Raw genomic sequence first — 16,917 nt, 5'->3', positions numbered from 1 at the left:
CTACCCTGGACTGGCTGTCCTGAAAGCACGGGTAGCTCCTCAGTGTATGTGTAAGGCCCCCAGTGACACCTGGAACCCCACACCCAGATCCCAAAGGGACAATGGACTCATCGTTACCTCTCCAGAGTCCCAGTGGAGGGGCAGGTCATAGTCTCTGAGATCTCAAATCCAGTACCTTGGAGCTTTCTGAGATACCAGCCCCCATTTTGCCCTCCAAGAGCAATTCTTGTATCTTGGGGCTTTGAAAGTGTCAGAAAAGTAAAGATGGCTGTGGGCAGTGGCCACTGTGCAGGGCAAAGCATACCGTCCCTTCCAACTATGTTACTGGCCTGTGGGGAAAATCTGGTAGCCCATTTTGTTTTAAAAACTTGTGTTCCTGGACATGTTTCCCTATGGGTCAGCCTGGGTATGAGCGATAATTTGCCACTGGTCTATGTGTCCCTATGTGAGAGGCAGTGTCTGTCTCAGTATCCACATGTTTGAGCGTCTCTCTGTGTGTAAAGGTGTTGGTTGTATGTGTCCCAACAAGGTGTATGTATGTGAGCATGTGTGTGAGTCCATTTCAGGGTGGGTGTCTCTGTGTTTGTTGGTTGTGCCCTTATTTCTGGTCTGTGTGAGTGCGAGTGTCTACTATTGTGCAGAATTGTGTACTGTCCGTGTTTCTCCAGCAGAATGTGGTCCCATGTAACTGTGTGCCTCTGTGTCAGGGGATACGAGTCTCTGAGTCATGTATCACTGAGTTTGTCAGAGTGTGTCTGCCTCAGTGTGTGTGTCAATGATGTGTCTGCCTATGTCCGTGTGGGTGTCTGTGTGTCAGCGCAGATGTGCGTGTGTCGAGTGTGTCTGTCAGCCTCAGGGAATGTCAGCATAGGTGTCTGTGTGAGCCCGCATCAGGGTCTGTCCGTGTCCAGGGGGCTGGTTCCCCAATGTAGGGTCCCCAGGTCAGGGAGGATGCCTGCGTGTATTCTCCCGTGTGTGCCGGGATGCGTGCCTGTCCGTGTCCGCGTGGGTGGCTATCTGTGGCGAAGCGTCTCTGGGTCGGTGAGTGTGTACCCCAGCGTGTGCCCGCGTCTGCGTGTGTCTGTCTGTGCCCGCGTGGGCTGCTGTCTTTGGCGGGGCGCCCCCGGGTCAGCGTGGGGGTGTGCGCCCCGGCGGGTGCCCAGGGCTTCACCCTCTGAGCGGGCGGAGCGCCACGTGCGGAGTCCGGGGCGCGTCGCTCTGGGGCGGAGCCAGCCGGGGGCCCCAAGCCCCAGGCCGAGCCCAGGCGGGGCCCGCCCCCGACCCCGCCCCCAGCCCGAGCCCGCGCCGCCCGCCGAGCCCCGGAGCCCGAGCCGAGCGGCGGAGCCGAGACGGCGGCGGCGCCCGTAGGATGCGCGGATCGCGCCCCCGGGGCCGCTGAGCCTGCGCCCAGTGCCCCGAGCCCCGCTCCGAGCCGAGTCCGCGCGGAACCTCAGCCGCCCATCCCGGGGCCAGGGCCGGGGGACCAGCAGGTGAGCGAGCGCCCCTGCGCCTGGGAGCACCGGCCGGGCCGGAGCCCCCTCCGCCTGCCGCCGCCCAACTTTACTCCCCGAGGGTAGGAGCCTCCGGCCCCTATCCACCCCCTCCCCTGCCCCGGGTGCGCCCGGCAGTTCCCTCCCCCATCGCTGCCCCCGAGGCGGGAGGGAGAGAAGAAAGGGTGCAGATCCTTCGGGCTGGAAGGGATTCCCTCGGGGGTGTGGGGGGGCGTCTGTAATCGCCGTGCGCCCCCTCCCCATTCCTTTCCTTCCGGGTTTCCCCGTGCGCTGTCGAGGGCCCGGGGAGGAGGAGCTGCGGCCCCGGCTTCCCGGCCGACCCTGGCGCAGGCTCGGGGAGGGTCTGGGATTGGGACCCGGATTCCCGAGGCCGGAGACCCCAAGGTCAGAGCGGCGACTAGGCGCGCAGTGAGTGTGGTTCCAGAAAGCCGGGGAGCCGACCGAGCAGGGCTGGGAATGGGGGAGGGAGCCAATCACCCCCTTTCTCTGGGCCCCACTGAGCGGTCCTCTAGGGGTGTCTTCTTTGGGACCGGATCGCTGCCTGTCCTGACCTGGGAAAGATCTCTGCGCCCTGAGGGAGCAGAGATCTAAATACGTGTCCTATCTCTGCGAGCTTCGAGCCCGAAGAGATCTCTGTGCCCTTTGACGCCCTAACGGGGCCGCATCTGGTCTCTAAGCGCCTTGAAGGAGGAGAGACCTCCTTGTGCTCTCAGCAAGGGAGATCTCTGTGCGCTGGGATTGGAGAGAGTTCTCTGCCCTGCTTGCTCTCGCTCTTACCCGGGCAGATCCACTCGCCTTGACGGGAGGGAGGTGGCTTTCATCCTCTGTGTTATTTGATCGTCTTTGGTGGCATGGGAAGGAACGGGAGGAACGGTTGTACCTAGCCTTGTGGAGGCTGGAGGTGCAGAGAGCCGTAATGGGGGAAATGCTGGGGACGAGGCCTTGGCCATAGGCCTTCCTTGCAAACACCTGTTGGAGGCCAGGGCACAGATGAATCAGCCAGGAAGCCATGGCTGACGTTGGGGCAGGAGTCAATCTTCTCTCCTTAGAGCATTGAGACCAGTCCTAGGAGGGCAGGGTGAGCCGCCTCTTAGGCTTTTGGGCTGGCATTTCGTCCCCCCTCCTACTGAGACCCTAGTCACCTTCCTCAGTGAGCCTGAATAGCAGGGTGGAGACAGACACACCACATGACCCCCACCATGCGGCAGCACCTCAGCCTTCTCGCAGATTCCCACCAAGCCCCTCATGATCTAGAGGGACTCAGAGTAGCAGAGGCCCAGGCCACTGGGAGCCCAAGACCTTGTGGCTGTCCTCAACTCCATCTCCTCACCCTCAACTCCTCCCAGCTGGAATCGGGCAGGTGCACGTGAGTGGGTGGTAATGGAGCTGGAAGGCGGAAGGAGGGTGGCACAGGATGATAGCTCATACCATGCTGCTGTCACAGGAGTATCAGGAGGGGAGAGTCAGGGGACAGCCAGACCGTGGAACACAGATTTGATGCTAGAATGTCCCACCCTGTGCTGAAATGAGACCCACTGAACTTTTAATCGAATTCTGTCATTAGTGCCACATTGGACAGGAGAAAACCGAGGCCGGGAGTGGGTCAAGGACTTATCCAAGGTCATCTAGAGAGAGTCAGTAGATTTGGTGCACCACTCAGGATGAAGATTCCTTGAGAACTACTTCCTGAGGACCAAAATGAGCTAGGACTGACCAAAGAGGATCTGGGCAGAAAGGAAACAGGCTTTGGGGTGCCGGCAAAAAGCCTTCAGCCCTGTGTGGCCTGGGCAGCTGCTGCGCCTCTGCGGTGCTTGGCCCATCCCTGGTTGGTGATCAAAGCTCTTCTGGAAAAGTTCCAGGATTGACTCACTCAGCATGAAGACCAAGCTCACAGGAGTGGTGGGAAGCACCAGAGACAGCTGGGAGTTGTGGAGAAGAAGAGGCTAGTGCCCAAGCCATTCCAGAGGGGAGTTGTGCAAACATCCTGGAGCAGTGGTCAATGGCAGTCTCTGTTCTGTTCACAGGAGGCTAGTTCCCACTGACTTTTGGGAAAGTTATTGGAAGGGTATCACTATCAGAAGTGTGACCCCATTGCCCCCCTGAAAGAGGAATGATTACTTTTGGCCAGAGGAGTCAAGAGTATCTCTCTAACAAAAATAACCTTCCTCATGGGTTTTGAAGGATGAATAGGAGTTTTCGAGATGGAGAAGTTGCAGTCTAGCCATCAGGACCGGCATGAGCCATGCAGATTTGTGAAAAACACCCTTGTTAGTTCAGCGACCCGTTGGGTCTCATGGTGCGAGGGAGGGAAGAGCAGAAGCTAAAGCCAAGGTCACAGTCACGGGGGCCCTTGTGAGCTCTATACTCAGGAATTGGGAATTTATCCTCAGTAATGGTACTAAAAATAGCTAACATTCACTGAGTGCTTTCTGTCAGCCAGGCATGGCACTAATCACTTTATAAGGCTCATCTCAGGAATCCTTACATCAGCCCAGGGGGTGGGACCTTACTGATGACAATACTGCAGGTGTCGAAACTGAAGGCCCAACAAGGTGAACTAACTCACTCACTGTCACACATCTACTAAGTAGCAGGCCTTGGGTTTTAGCCGATGTGTCAGGTCTGCCCATACAGACCACGAGTGCCATCAGAAGTCCTTCGGTTGAAGGAAAGGAAGAGTCAGGTCACCACAGGTGGTGGAACCTGTGGCATCCCAGCTTTCTTCTCTGTTCAGAGACATGCCACTTCTTCCCTCCCTGACTTTGATTTCTCATTAAATGAGATTCCCCACCACCACCCCACCACACTGCAAGAGTGAAGTTTAGGTTGGTAAGTTTGATAAAGAACAAAGGAGAAGTGACAGATATTTCGGGGTACTGAGTAGAACCGTTACTACTTCCAGAGACAGATCCAAACATGCAGTGGTCAGTTGGAGGGGAGGGTCCAGTGTTTGGCACGAGACCGGGGCTGGAGGTGGAAACTAGGAATCATCTGCAGATGTTGGCCACGGGAGTCATGGCAGTAAACTAGATTGTCCAGCAAGATTGCAGACCAGTGGTCCTCAAGCCTGGCCACATTAGCATCACTTGGACAGCTTTTAAAAATTGAAAAACATGGGGCGCCTAGGTGGCTCAGTGGAATAAAGCCTCTGCCTTCAGCTCAGGCCATGATCTCAGGGTCCTGGGATCGAGCCTCGCATCGGGCTCTCTGCTCAGTGGGGAGCCTGCTTCCCCCTCTCTCTCTGCCTGCCTTTCTGCCTACTTGTGATCTGTCTCTCTGTCAAATAAATAAATAAAATCTTTAAAAAATAAAATAAAATAAAAATTGAAAAACAAAACAAAACAAAAAAACCTATGCCCAGGCTCCACTCCCTCCCCTCAAGGTTCTAATTCATTTGACTCCAGGGTGAGGCCTGGGCATCAGAAATTTTCAAAGCACCCAGGTGAGCCTGATGTGGAGGAGAGAGTGCAAGAGAACAGCTTTGGTCCAGATCCCTGAGACACTCCAACAATTGAGGCCGGAGAAGTCTGCAAAGGAGGCTGAGAAGGAGCAGTCGGAGAGGTGGGAGGCAAGCCAGGAGTGGGAGGTGTCACAGAAAGCAAGGAGAGAGCATGTCCCAGAGGAAGGGGAGTCTTCTTTTTCTTTTCTTTCTGCTGAGCGTAAAGAAGATGGTTCTGAGAAGTTCAGGCATAGTTCAAGAAGAATGCCTACTTTTAAAAGGAGTGTCCATTAGATTGAGGAACAGTGTGGATGCTGGTGACAGTGAACACCAGAAACTCCTTAACACCTACAGAATGTGGTGCCCAACACAGATGGTTAGTTGTTGAATGAATGAATGAATGAGTGAGTGAGTGAATGAATTGGTGAGAATAGGAGCCAGTTTGGAGTGGGTTCAGAAGTGAGCAGGAGGTGAGGACGTGGAGACAGCACGTGTAGACAGCTCTTTGCAAGAGTTTGATGGTTTAAGAGGGAGAAAAGAGATAGACGGGAGCTGGCCAGGGGTGGAGTCAAGGGGGTATGTAGGGAGAGCCCAGAGTGGACTCTAGGCATGTGTGTCCATGCAGTGCACCCACGGGTGGTACTTATAGGGCAAATACTTTTCCTGACAGTGAGGGGCCAGAGGTCTGAGTTGAAGTTGTGCCTCAGAGGGGAATTTTGATGGCAGGAACTGTGATTCCTCCTGGGGGTGGGGGACAGGAAGGGGAGGGAGATCTTGCTCTGAGATGAGAAGTGTTCCAGAAAGCAGTGTTTGGAGACACATTGAGGTCCTCAAGAGCAGATAACCAGGAGTAGAGGGATAGGGTGGAAATCTTGTGGCAAACTCTATGAAGGAGGCAGAGAGCGAAGGGATGAAGCCAGGGGGCAGGCTGTGGACAGAGACTGGATGCTGCAGAGAGTAGACCAGGCATGGGAGGGCTACAGAGTAAGCCAGGACTGGATTCCCACTGCCTTCTGCCTCCCCAGGCTGACCTGAAGTGTTGGTCTGAGGCAGAGTTCAGCTTGGGGTGGTGGGAGAGGGCCCAGATAAGACATTCAGCGTCTACTCGGTGCCACAGAAGATTCTAGAAGGTGTACAACTCAGATTCAGTAACTGCTCTCATGAAGTTCACATACTATCGGGGAAAGACAGACCAGATACCACTAAGCAAATAGATACTGAAGGTAATTTTAGATCATGACCAGGGCTATGAAGGAAGTAAAACAGGAAGATGTGGTGGACAGACAGGAGTGATCCTAGACTGGCTGGTCAGGAAAGACCTCTTGAAGGAAGAGATTGAATTGAGACCTAAATAACAAGAAAGAAGCAGGGATGCTGGGTGGCTAAGTTGGTTAAGTGGGTGACTCATGATTTCCCATCATAATCTCATGGGTCATGAGATCAAGCCTGGCTCTACACTAGGTGGTGAATCTGCTTGAGATTCTCTCCTTCTGTGCTGCTGCCCATTCGTGGGGTCTCTCTCTCTCTCAGATAAATCTAAAACAAACAAACAACAACAAAACAAACAAACAAACAAAAAGGGAAAACCTATCCAGAGGAAATCTGGAGAAAGAATGTCTTAGAAAGAGGGAACTGCAGGTGCAAAGGCCCTAAGGCAGAGAAAAGCTCCTGAGGCATGGTTGGCTTCTGTGACCAGAGCAGAGAAAATGAGGTGGAGATGGAGAGGTTTCATGCCTCAGTTTCCAACTGCCACCCTTTCTGTCATCTGCCTCCTTCAGACTGCCCCTTTGTTATGCACAGCTTATATGACAGCCTGGGGCTGGCAGTGGTTCCTGGGGATGAAACTATTTTTAGACATAACTCTTCTCTCCGTGGGCCTAGAACATTCCGTGTCTTTTTAAGATGATCAATATGGAATGGGTGCTATTTATAGAGACCCCACATCAATTATTGGGGCCAGGGACCCTCAAATGGGAGAGGGAGTCCAGGAGTAGACTTTTCCGGGGCAAGTGCCATAGATGGCACAGCTTTGGCACCATGTGTCTCGTGGGCTCTTTGAAACCTGTGTCACCTCCCCTGCCAGATCACCCTCATCCCGTTCCCAAAGAGTCACAGCCATGGGCTGGGGAGCCGGGTACCCACAGCTTTCCTACCTCCAACTTCATTTCCTAGACAAGGTTCTGGCGTGCCCCAAGCCCCGCAGAAACTTTAGTGGTTATTGAAACCGGGGTCCAGTGGGACAGTTCTGTGACTCTCTTTGTCTATTCTTCACTCTGTTTACTACTCTGGTTAGGCAGAAAAGGAACCAAAGACCCTTGGGGCCTAGTAGGTTTACCCCTGGGGCCAGAGCAAAGGCTGCTCAGGACAGAGGAGATGGATGGCAGGAGTTGGGAGCTCAGCATGCTTGCATGCATGCACTCACACACACACACACACACCAGGGGAGGTCCCTGTAGCCCAGAGATGCCAGGGGAGGGTACCTGGAGGAGGTGGGATTAGAGCCCAGCCGTGGCAGATGCCCAGAATTGGGAGAGGGGAAAGAGATCAGACTGTGTGCACGGGCCTGTTGTGGGAAGAGAGCATTTATGCTCAGCGGCTGGAGTTCAGTTCTTTCTTTCTCTTCTTCAGTTTCTTCTTCTGACTGAATCTCCAGGGAGGCAGTGGGAAGTCGTGCCCCCACAAGTGTGTTAAGCAAGCGAAAGGACGGAGCCACTCTCGTGGCAGCTGTGTGGGTGCGGGAAGGTCCCTCACCCCCTTGGAGATCCCTCCGTTGTCATCCCCAGGGTGTGTGCTCCCCTCCTTACAGCCCTGGAGGCCGGGGACCAGTGCTGGTCAGCCTCTAGGCTCAAGGTCACTCGGGCACGCAGGTGGTGCGAAGCCCGGGACCCGCGGTGCCCAGGCCCCCACCTCCTGACCACTGTGCCCAGGCAGTCCCCGTGCTTTCTGGGAATGGATTTTGAGCAGTAGAAAGGCTCTTCCTGGCATCAAGAGGGTGGTAAATGCCTTTCTGGCGGGTATTGATTCCTCGAAGTCCTGGGCAAAGGAAGGGCCTGGCTCCAGAGGCAGTGTTCAAAGGCATGGAGGGCAGGGAAAGGTTTGCCTGGAGCTGCTGATTTCAGTCCTCAGGTTTCATTAGCCGTCCCTCCAGCTGGCCTGGCTGGGTCATCTAAGATGCGGGGGAACATCAGACCATGGGAGGGATCAGCCCAGCCCCATCAATACTTCCTGTGTGGCCATCAAAGCCCCAGCCTCATCGATCTGGGCCAGTAGCAGGGAAGGGGTACAAAGGTCCCCTCTGAGCCAAAGTGCCTGTTCCTGCTGCCCAGCACGGCTGCCTGCCTTGGGGCCCACCCCTGGGAAGAATCCCAGCCCCTGAGTCTGTTCCCCCTGCCCCAGCCAGAGGACACCCAGCTGCACGTGCGGGTGCAGGCAGGCAGAGGGGGCCCGCCACAGCCGGACTTGAGGGAAAAGAAGGCGCAGGGCAGGGGCCAGCCATTTGCAGCGCCAACCCCGCCGCCGCCACCTCCACCCCCGTGGTGGTTGGATGCGGCACAGACTGCCAGTTAAATAAAGCGACAGCTAGTTGCTAACAAAAGTGGAAACCCAGGGAAAGCCCCCACTCACTTGCTGAGCTGGGTGCCGGTTAGATGTATAATTGCTGAGTTTCTGTTTCAGGAAATGTCTGAGGGAAGGAGAGAAAAATATTCCCTAAGGATCCCCCGGGGGCGGCTGTCCCCAGAGATAGCTGGACTTCGAGTCCCTCCCAGTCCTCGCCTTTTATGATCGGGCCAAGGACTTGTCCCCAGCTGGGTCCTGCGTGGTCACAGTGCATTGCAAAGGGAAGTCAGATGGCTGTCCCCGGCAAATGCAGTGTAAAAGCCTCAGAAGCACTATGTCAAGCAGGAACATTTGATGCAAACAGCCCATACAGTGTGCTTCTATATATGCGAAGTTCTAGAACAGGTCAGACTCATCTATGATGATGGAAATCAGAAAAGCTGACCAGAAGGGGACACTAGGGAACTTTCTGGGGCGGTGGGAATGTTCACTAGCTTAACTGAGGTGGTAGTTACACGAATGTATGTATACATTTGTTAAAACTCATTCAACTATACACTGAAAATCAGTGCATTTTCATATAGATAGATGTGCCCATTCTGTCTCATAAACAATTTTGTGGCATAGATCTTGTGTGTGGATGGATTGGCTTATCTTTATCTGGGGGTTAAGGGACCCTAAGCGCCCCCAGGCTTCCCTAGGGCACTCCTGTCTCCCTAATGCACACAGTAGGTACTCCATAAATGCTTTGGTTGCCATGACCTCAGTGTACAGTTCCCCTGTGAAACCATTTTTTTTTAGCCCAGGTGTTGAGAAAAATGAGTTGGAAGAAACGGGGCTAGAGACTTAGGATGCTGATTTCCAGCCATCTCGCAGGCACCTGTGTGCTGGTCGGGTGCTTCCTGGGCCACCTTTCTGGCCCAGTTGTGTGTGGTGTGTGGCTATAGACGGTACACAGTTTGGGCCAGCAGTGCCCTGGTTGACCGAGCCAGCTGTCTGACTTCTGAGTTCTTTTGGTCACATAGTGGATCCTCCAAGCCCCTACCCTGGAGCCCCTGGACCCCTAGGCAGCTCTGGGCTGTGAGTAACATCTCAGTGCCTGACATAACATTCCAGACCCCTGTGCATGGAGAAATAATTGGGCTTACAAGACAGACTCAGGCCTGGAAGGAAGCGGATGCCAGGCGCCCTGTGCAGGGGGCCCTGAATGACCTGGGCTGTGTGTGTGGTTCCCCTGACCTGGCACCAGCAATACCAGGGAACTTGAGACGAGCAAGCCCTTTCCAGGCTCCCAAAGGGCCCTATCCTTACTGTGGGGAAGGTGGAGTTTGAAAAAACAGGAACTCTGGCTGAATCCAGGGCTCAAGCCAAAGGTGCCCCCACCCCATTCCAGCTCTCCCCTCAGCTCCCACTCCAGAGGGAGGGGTCTGGTCCCAGGGACCCCTTTTTATTCCGCCTGGGGAATCACTTAAGCAGAGCAAACGGGTGGGGTTTTCTTGTCAGCTGAATTAGCCTCGGCTTCAGCCAGAGTGTTGGAATAAATGAGATGCAAATGTATGTAAATGAGGGCATCCCCGGCTTCTGGGGTGGGCGTGTTCGCCTCCAGAAGGGATGGGGGTGGGGATTCTGCAGGACTTCCCCAGATTGCTGGGGGCTGGGATCGAGACTGGAGAAGGAAAGCCCCCTGGGGATCATCCTCCCCCAAAGCTCGGGCTCTGGGCTAGACAGAGTTAATGTCTATGCAGCCTCAGAGGAGCGGAGCCTGCAGGGAGCCGGTTCGCTGAGGCCCTGCACAAGGACGTGCCATTGTGCCTTTGATCTGGGAGCAAGGACCTGAATGCACAGGCCACGAGAACCAGCTGGCACCCCCACTGAGCCTTTGTCCAAGCCGTTACCCTGGGAGAGCCAGGACTGTGCAGATAATTGCCTGGGCTGGAGGGATGCCGTTGACCCCTTCCACTTCCCCCTCTCCCCCACCCCCATCCCCACCTGTGGCTCCAGTCAGTACAACCACCCACAAGCCACTGCCCCAAACCGGGTGGCCACTTTCTGGGCTGCTGAAGACAACTCTCCTTCAACCCATCCCCGACCTGTCCTCCCCCTCTGCTTCTCTCCCCTCCCCCACCCCCAGGGCTAGCCTGAGGCCCAGCCCAAAGGCAGTGGAACTCTAAGTGTTTAGGGCCCAACAGCAGGGAGGGAATGCCATCTGGTAGAGAGGAACATGAACTACCCATGAGAGTCACATATGCAACTTAAAATTTTCTAGTAGCCACATTTTAAAAAGTCAAAAAAAAAAAAAAAAGTGAGATTAATTGTATCATTTCATTTAACCTCATACATCCAAAATGTTAACCAGCATAAATTGTAATCAGTGTTTAAAAGTTAATAATGAAATTTGTGGGGACTGTACCACTCTGGATGGCCACTGGGATAGCCACATTCCAAGTGGTCAGTAGCCATGTGGGCTGGGTGGCTACCCTTTTGGACAGGGCCGTTCAACAGGGCCAGAGCTGGAGATAAAAACTGCTGGGGAATCATTTCCAGCGGGGAAACTGCTGAGTCCCTGGCCATTGGCAGAAATCGGCCAGGTCTCCCTGGGAGCAGCCGCCCACGCGTGGGCATAGGCAGGTCGGCCAGCCAGGCTGCTGAGAGGGAGGAAGGACCAGCCTTGGCTGGACTCCTCATTTTGTAGGTGGGGGGGGCAGTTCACAGACATGCCCCGCCCCTGTCGCAGATTGACTTTACCCCTTCCTCCCAGCCCTCTGTGCCAGCAGAAGTAGGAGGGAATGTAAGTGCCTTGGTGAGACCTGGCTTTCACCAGACAGACTGGGGCCTGCTTACTTAACCTCGAAGCATCAGATTTCCCTTTGTGTAAAACAGATACTAACCTACCCTCTCCCTAGAATTGTTGCAAGAATGAAATAAGGTGATCACAGCAGCACTTCCGGCAGTCCCAGACACATCATGAGCCTACAACCTTGCTGGATTGGCCCACCCAGTTTGTGGCTGAGAAAAACAAGGCCCAGAAAAAGGGGGCTTTGTGTTGTTCATCTCCAAGCTCACAGGCTGGGCAATAGGAAGGTTAATCTGGCATTCATTCATTCATTCATTCATTCACTCATTCATTCACCAGGCCTTTAGAGGCACCTCTACTGGGCCAGACTGTGGTTCGAAAATTCAGGACACAGCCGAAGGGAGAGGGAGATGTGAAAGGAAGTCAGTTAACTGCATCCTGTGGTGAAGTGGGTATGGGGATGCAAGTGTGCTGAGAACACAGAAGGGAAGGCCAGCCAGGCAGGGAGGACTGGGAGTGGGAGGCAGAGGAGGCAGCAAGACAGGTCTTTCAAAGAGGGATCCTCTGAGTTGGATCTAGTAGGAAAAAAGTAGTGACCGCAGCAACCACAATAAGAGCAACTGGCATTCTTAAGATACTTCCTGTGTGCCGAGCCTGTACAAGTATTAATAATCTAAGCCTCAGAACAGCCCTGTGCAGCAGGTACGATTATGACCCCCCATTTTACAGATGGGAAAACTGAGGCAGAAACACATCAGTAAACTTGCCCAAGGACACGTGGAAATAAGTGGACAGGACCAGATCCCACAGGCACTTGAATCGTGTCCCTATCCCATTTAGAAACAATATCCTGCAGAGAAGGTGTGGGAAGGCCAAAGGCAGAAGCAGAACCGGGCACAGGTCTGGGTTCTCTGGCCCAGGGCGTTTCCTCATGGCCCATCTTGGCAAGGCTGAATGGAAATGTCCTCACAAGCCACCACAGAGTCTCTTTGCTGATGGCTCATCTTCATCTCCTCATCATCACCTGTTGATTTAGGATCCATTACCTTGGGAAGAAAAGTGTTCTATGAAGTCATTTGTAAGACCGTACACAGCGGGTGCTGATTACTGAATCATTCGATTAATAAAATGAGTCTATGAGTTGAGGTGTTAATTAGTTTTAACTCATTCTCCTCAAGGAAGAAATGAATTCACTCCTCCTGCCCTCACTGACACCTGTGGGGAGTGAGCCCTGGCCTCATGGGCACCCACATGCTCTCCCTGAACCTCTTGCTGAAGGACTGAGGAGCCGTGGAAGGCAGGGCCATGGGGCAAGGGCACAGGTGAGCTGAGTCTCCAGAGCGGGAGGGAGGAGGGAGGAGCCAAGGAAGCCAGCAGAGATTTTCTAGGAAGCCTGGGAACCACTTCCACAGAGTGCCTTGCATAAATTTACATAGCAAAGAATATTCTTTGCATGCTGTGTTCCAGAGGCTGTGATTCCAAGGCGACCAAAATGCTAGAGGTGACTCAGGATGCCAGAGCGTGCCTGCCTTGGGATATGGGAGGGGAATGGGAAGGAAGGCTCCACAAGAAGGGACTAGGCTGGAGTCAGGCCCCTCTTCACCCCTCAGGTGACCAACCTTTCTGGTTTGTTCCCGACCAAAGGGTATCGCCTCTCAGGATGCAGGAATCTTAGTGCTGAAGCCAGAGAAGTCCGGAGCGTCACTCCCTGGCCCTGGACCATACCCACAGCTACACTCTTTTCGTGCTCCACAACCTGGCAAGGTGACCACCACAGATTGAGCCCCAGCTATGTGCCCCGTATATTCAGGAAAGTCTTCCTTCAGGAAGGCCAGCTGAAGAGACAACACGGAGACAGGTCCAGAGGGCTCCGGTGTCTGGTGCGGACAGTCACTGCTCTCCCTCATGGCATCTCCACCTTGTTGTAATACCCATGTGTACAGCCAGCGACTCAGAGGTTTTTGGGCTATTTGGTGAAATCAGACTGCCTGAGAGGCGATACCCTTTGGTCCCAAACAAACCCAGGGACTGACTATCAGGGAACCTTTGTGGCCAGGAAGCAGGCAAGGGCTGGATGCCCAGAGGAGGGAGATCAGCGTGGGTGGGCAAACATAGAAGGTGTCCTAGAGAAGGGGGTCGTGAGGAGAGCCTGAGGTGGCCCTGCCATCGCACAGGGCAGGGGCTGTGTTTGGGAAGGGCTGGGTCAGGGAGTGGTGGAACTGCAGAGTGGAGGGAAAGAGAGAGGGGGCCAGTGGCCATGAGGTCAGCATTGTCCCAGCTGGGGGGACAAGGTCTGCCCCTGGGCAGTAGCATCCGGATTGGAGGGTGTAATGTTTGGGGGGTGGGGGGCTTGTAGCCAGTGTCGCAGGAAAGGATCAGATTGAAAAGGAAGCTTCACAGATTGCTTCCCTGGGCTCAGGAGCCAGCAGAACTTTGACAGAGAAGCCCCCGGTAACCAGAAACTGATAAACTTGGGACAGGATTGGGTTGAGGTCCCCTGGAGCTTGAGTCAGGCCGACAGAACAGGAGCAACCAGGTTGGGCAGGGTGGTCAGCTGGAAGAAGACGTTCCAGCCCAGGGAGCATCTACAGGACTGATGGGGACAAAGAAACTAGCCTGGACGAGGGAAGGGAGCCATGGGGTGCTGCTTCTAGAGGAACAGTCTCAGAATCAAATCAGGCCAGGCCTCTCCACACATTGGATCTGTGTAAGACTGAGACGTGTTCTTTCCCCAGATTGCTGGGGGCCTGACCTCCTAGGCCTGCAGGAGATGGCTGGGTCTGAGCCTGGAGTGTCCTCGGGCCCTCGAACCCCAGCCCCCCAACTCGGGCATCACTAGAAACCTTGCAGCCAGGGCTCAGCCAGTCTCGGCCTCAGGCAGGGCGTGGGCCCTGAGCTGCTAAAGGAAGAGCAAGGCCAAAACCAGGTGCAGGCAGGGGGAGAACAGGAAGAAAAAGGATCCGTCCTGCCTGCAGGCCCAGAGACAAAGGACACGCTTGACTGGTTTACTTTGGAACCTGAGGCTGCCTGGCTGCTGGGAACCTCACCTGGTTTCAGGAACCACAGAGTCCCAAGGATTCAGGTGCTCTACTGGAGGCCACGGGGAACAAGACGTTCCTCAGATCTAGGCCCCATTGTCAGTGCTTCTTTTTTTTTTTTTTTTTCAGAAAGTGCTTCTTTATTAACATGTGAAATAATAAGATTTGGCAGCAGGTCTGATAAGCCTTTTAATTGTGGAGTATCAATGAGTGTTCATGATATCTGAGATCCTGGGGGCACTGGTCACAGAACAAGAGAATGTCAGCAGGTTCTGTGGGTCCCAGCACCGTTAACACGATCACTTTGCTGCCTGTATTCGTGATTGAGGGAAGTGCTCAGTTGCATTTAAAAGTTAGTAAGAACAAGGAACATTTCCTCCTACGCTGAAATCTTTCCCACCCGTCCAAGAGGCTTTTAGGAACCCCTAAACTCCACAGACAAGGAAAGCTGTCCCTGCCATTAGCAGTCGGGAGAGTGGTCTCCCTTGGCCAGGGAGGTAGCTGGTGACTGGAGGGGAATCCAAGTGTGAGGGACAGGGGACAATTTTTTCCTTGACCTGGGTGCTCTTTCCAGCTGTGTTTAGTTTGAGAAAATTCATCCACCTGCACACTTAGAATATGTGCGCCAATCTACGTGAATCAATTGATTTCAATACACATTTTTTAACACCTTTACTGGAACAGACGGCTACGTAGGTGTGAGCTTGTATGTGCACGCACATTCTCTGTCTCTGTCTCTCTCTCCCTTACACACACACACACACACACACACACACACTCCCCAGTATATACCGGTGAACCTCTGCAAGTCCATGGGCATACACGTGTCCCCAGAACCCTTGCAGGCATGGGACACAGATGGATACAATGAGACAGAGAACACTATTTTTAGGAAAAAATTCCAAGCCAAAGAGGAGGCTTCCTGATTTACTTAAATAGTGATTGCTGATGGTGGAGAGGATTGTCCTGGAAAGGGCCATTGTCATCCTGGCTGGCTTTTTTTCTTTTTTTCTTTTCTCAGTAAGGACTAAGGCCCTTGTTTTTGTAAAAATAATACAAGATCATCCTAAGTAATTCAAGCACTAAAGAAAAGTACAAAAAGGAAAGTGTACCATGACCCACATTTTTACCAGCAAAGGAAAAAAATCACCATTCATGGGGCGCTTGGGTGGCTCTGTGGGTCAGGCATCTGCCTTCGGCTCAGGTCATGATCTCAGGGTCCTGGGATGGAGCCCCATATCGCCTAGGGCTTCCTGCTTGGTGGGGAGTCTTCTTCTCCCTCTGCCACTCCCCTTGCTTGTGCTCTCTCTGTCTCTCTCTCTCTCTCTCAAATGAATAAATAAAAATCTTTAGGGAAAAAAAATCGCCATTCACTTTCGGCAATGAGTGTCACAGACACCTTTCTTGTTCACTCAAAGATGGAAGCTGAACAGGGACACGCTTTTATAACAGGGGAACCTACTCCCTCACCTGCTGTTATTATCAAAGGTGTTCCTTTAACTTGTCTTGAATGAAACAGAGGAACAAGACCCTGAAGGATGGAGTGGTTTTTAGAGTGCAAGGTCCTAGGACCTCTCCTCTGACCTCCCTTCACACCGGCCTCATTGCCCTTCCCTGGGGACCAGAGGTGCCCTTTGGAGGCCTGGCTGTGTTATGCTTGCTCACCGTTTACCTGTCAGCTGACCAGGTGCCTGCCTCCCAGCCATCCTGGGCCCGGAGCCTGGGACCTTTGCTGGCTATGTGCAAGGATTGGTGCAGCGGATCGCCGGGGTCATTGGTGACGTATTTCATGGGAGTGAGATCAAGGCAAAGCCTGCCTTTGGTTGACGGAAAGGGATTCTGTCCTGGCAGAGATCTCCAACAGGTGTCCGCCCTGCCCCCTTGAGCTGGTGCCCGGCCATTCCTGGGTTTGATGTGGTAATTAGCGACACTGCCTCCCCCTTCCCGGTGGCATCCCTGTCGGAGCTTCTGTGCCTACCACATCCTGTTTTGCTGGGACAGTCAGGAGTACATTCTTTGGTCTCCATGTCATAGGCAGAGCATGTTCGCACCAGGTCCCAGATCGGTTGAGGCCACGGGGGCCCACATTCTCGCAGTCTGGCATGAGTCCCGTGCGTGTGCTTCTCGGACACCCCTGTGGAGAGTGGTCCCTGTTTTCTAGTTCGGCCAGCACCAGGGGCAGCCCTCATTTGTTCGGATTTGGGAGGAAGGGAGCACATGGAGAGGTGTGAAGAGCCCAAGATGCTCCATTGGAGCTTCCTATCTTGGGAAGAATGCTCGCCCTGGGCATTTGGGCAGGGGGCCCTCCAGCAGGACATTGCTGCAGTTGTGTACACGGGGTGCTGACATCTGGATGACAGCTCTGAAGCTGTGCCCCTGCTGTTTCAAACCCCCTGGCATTTGCCTGGGTCTGATTCGGCAGACACAGGTGGTCCTTCAGGTGCCAGATGTTGGCACCTCCATGCCCCAGGGAAAGTCTGGGCATCCTTTGCCTCCAGGCACATGGTGCTGTGGGGAGATAGACAGAGTACCCCCCTCCCACCCTTTGGCCCCACTGCCTGGGCTGCCTCTGCCCAG

The 16,917-nt window shown here is 54.0% G+C and overlaps 1 protein-coding gene across 3 annotated transcripts in view; it reads left to right on the top strand.

Moving 5' to 3' along the window:
* Nucleotides 1-1,320: 1,320 nt before the first annotated feature.
* The window catches only part of SCN5A (sodium voltage-gated channel alpha subunit 5), a 94,361-nt gene continuing 78,764 nt past the window's right edge, over nt 1,321-16,917 (top strand). For all 3 annotated transcript variants that reach the window (XM_082745384.1, XM_082745383.1, XM_082745385.1), the window contains exon 1: nt 1,321-1,490. The gene's annotated coding sequence lies outside the window, so the exon portion shown is untranslated. The remainder of the gene's footprint in view (nt 1,491-16,917) is intronic.

Source organism: Mustela nivalis (assembly GCF_964662115.1).
Source record: "Mustela nivalis genome assembly, chromosome: 1".
Lineage (NCBI taxonomy): Eukaryota > Metazoa > Chordata > Mammalia > Carnivora > Mustelidae > Mustela > Mustela nivalis.
The sequence above is the reverse complement of the archived record's forward strand: the minus strand, read 5'-3'. Positions and strand labels throughout refer to the sequence as shown.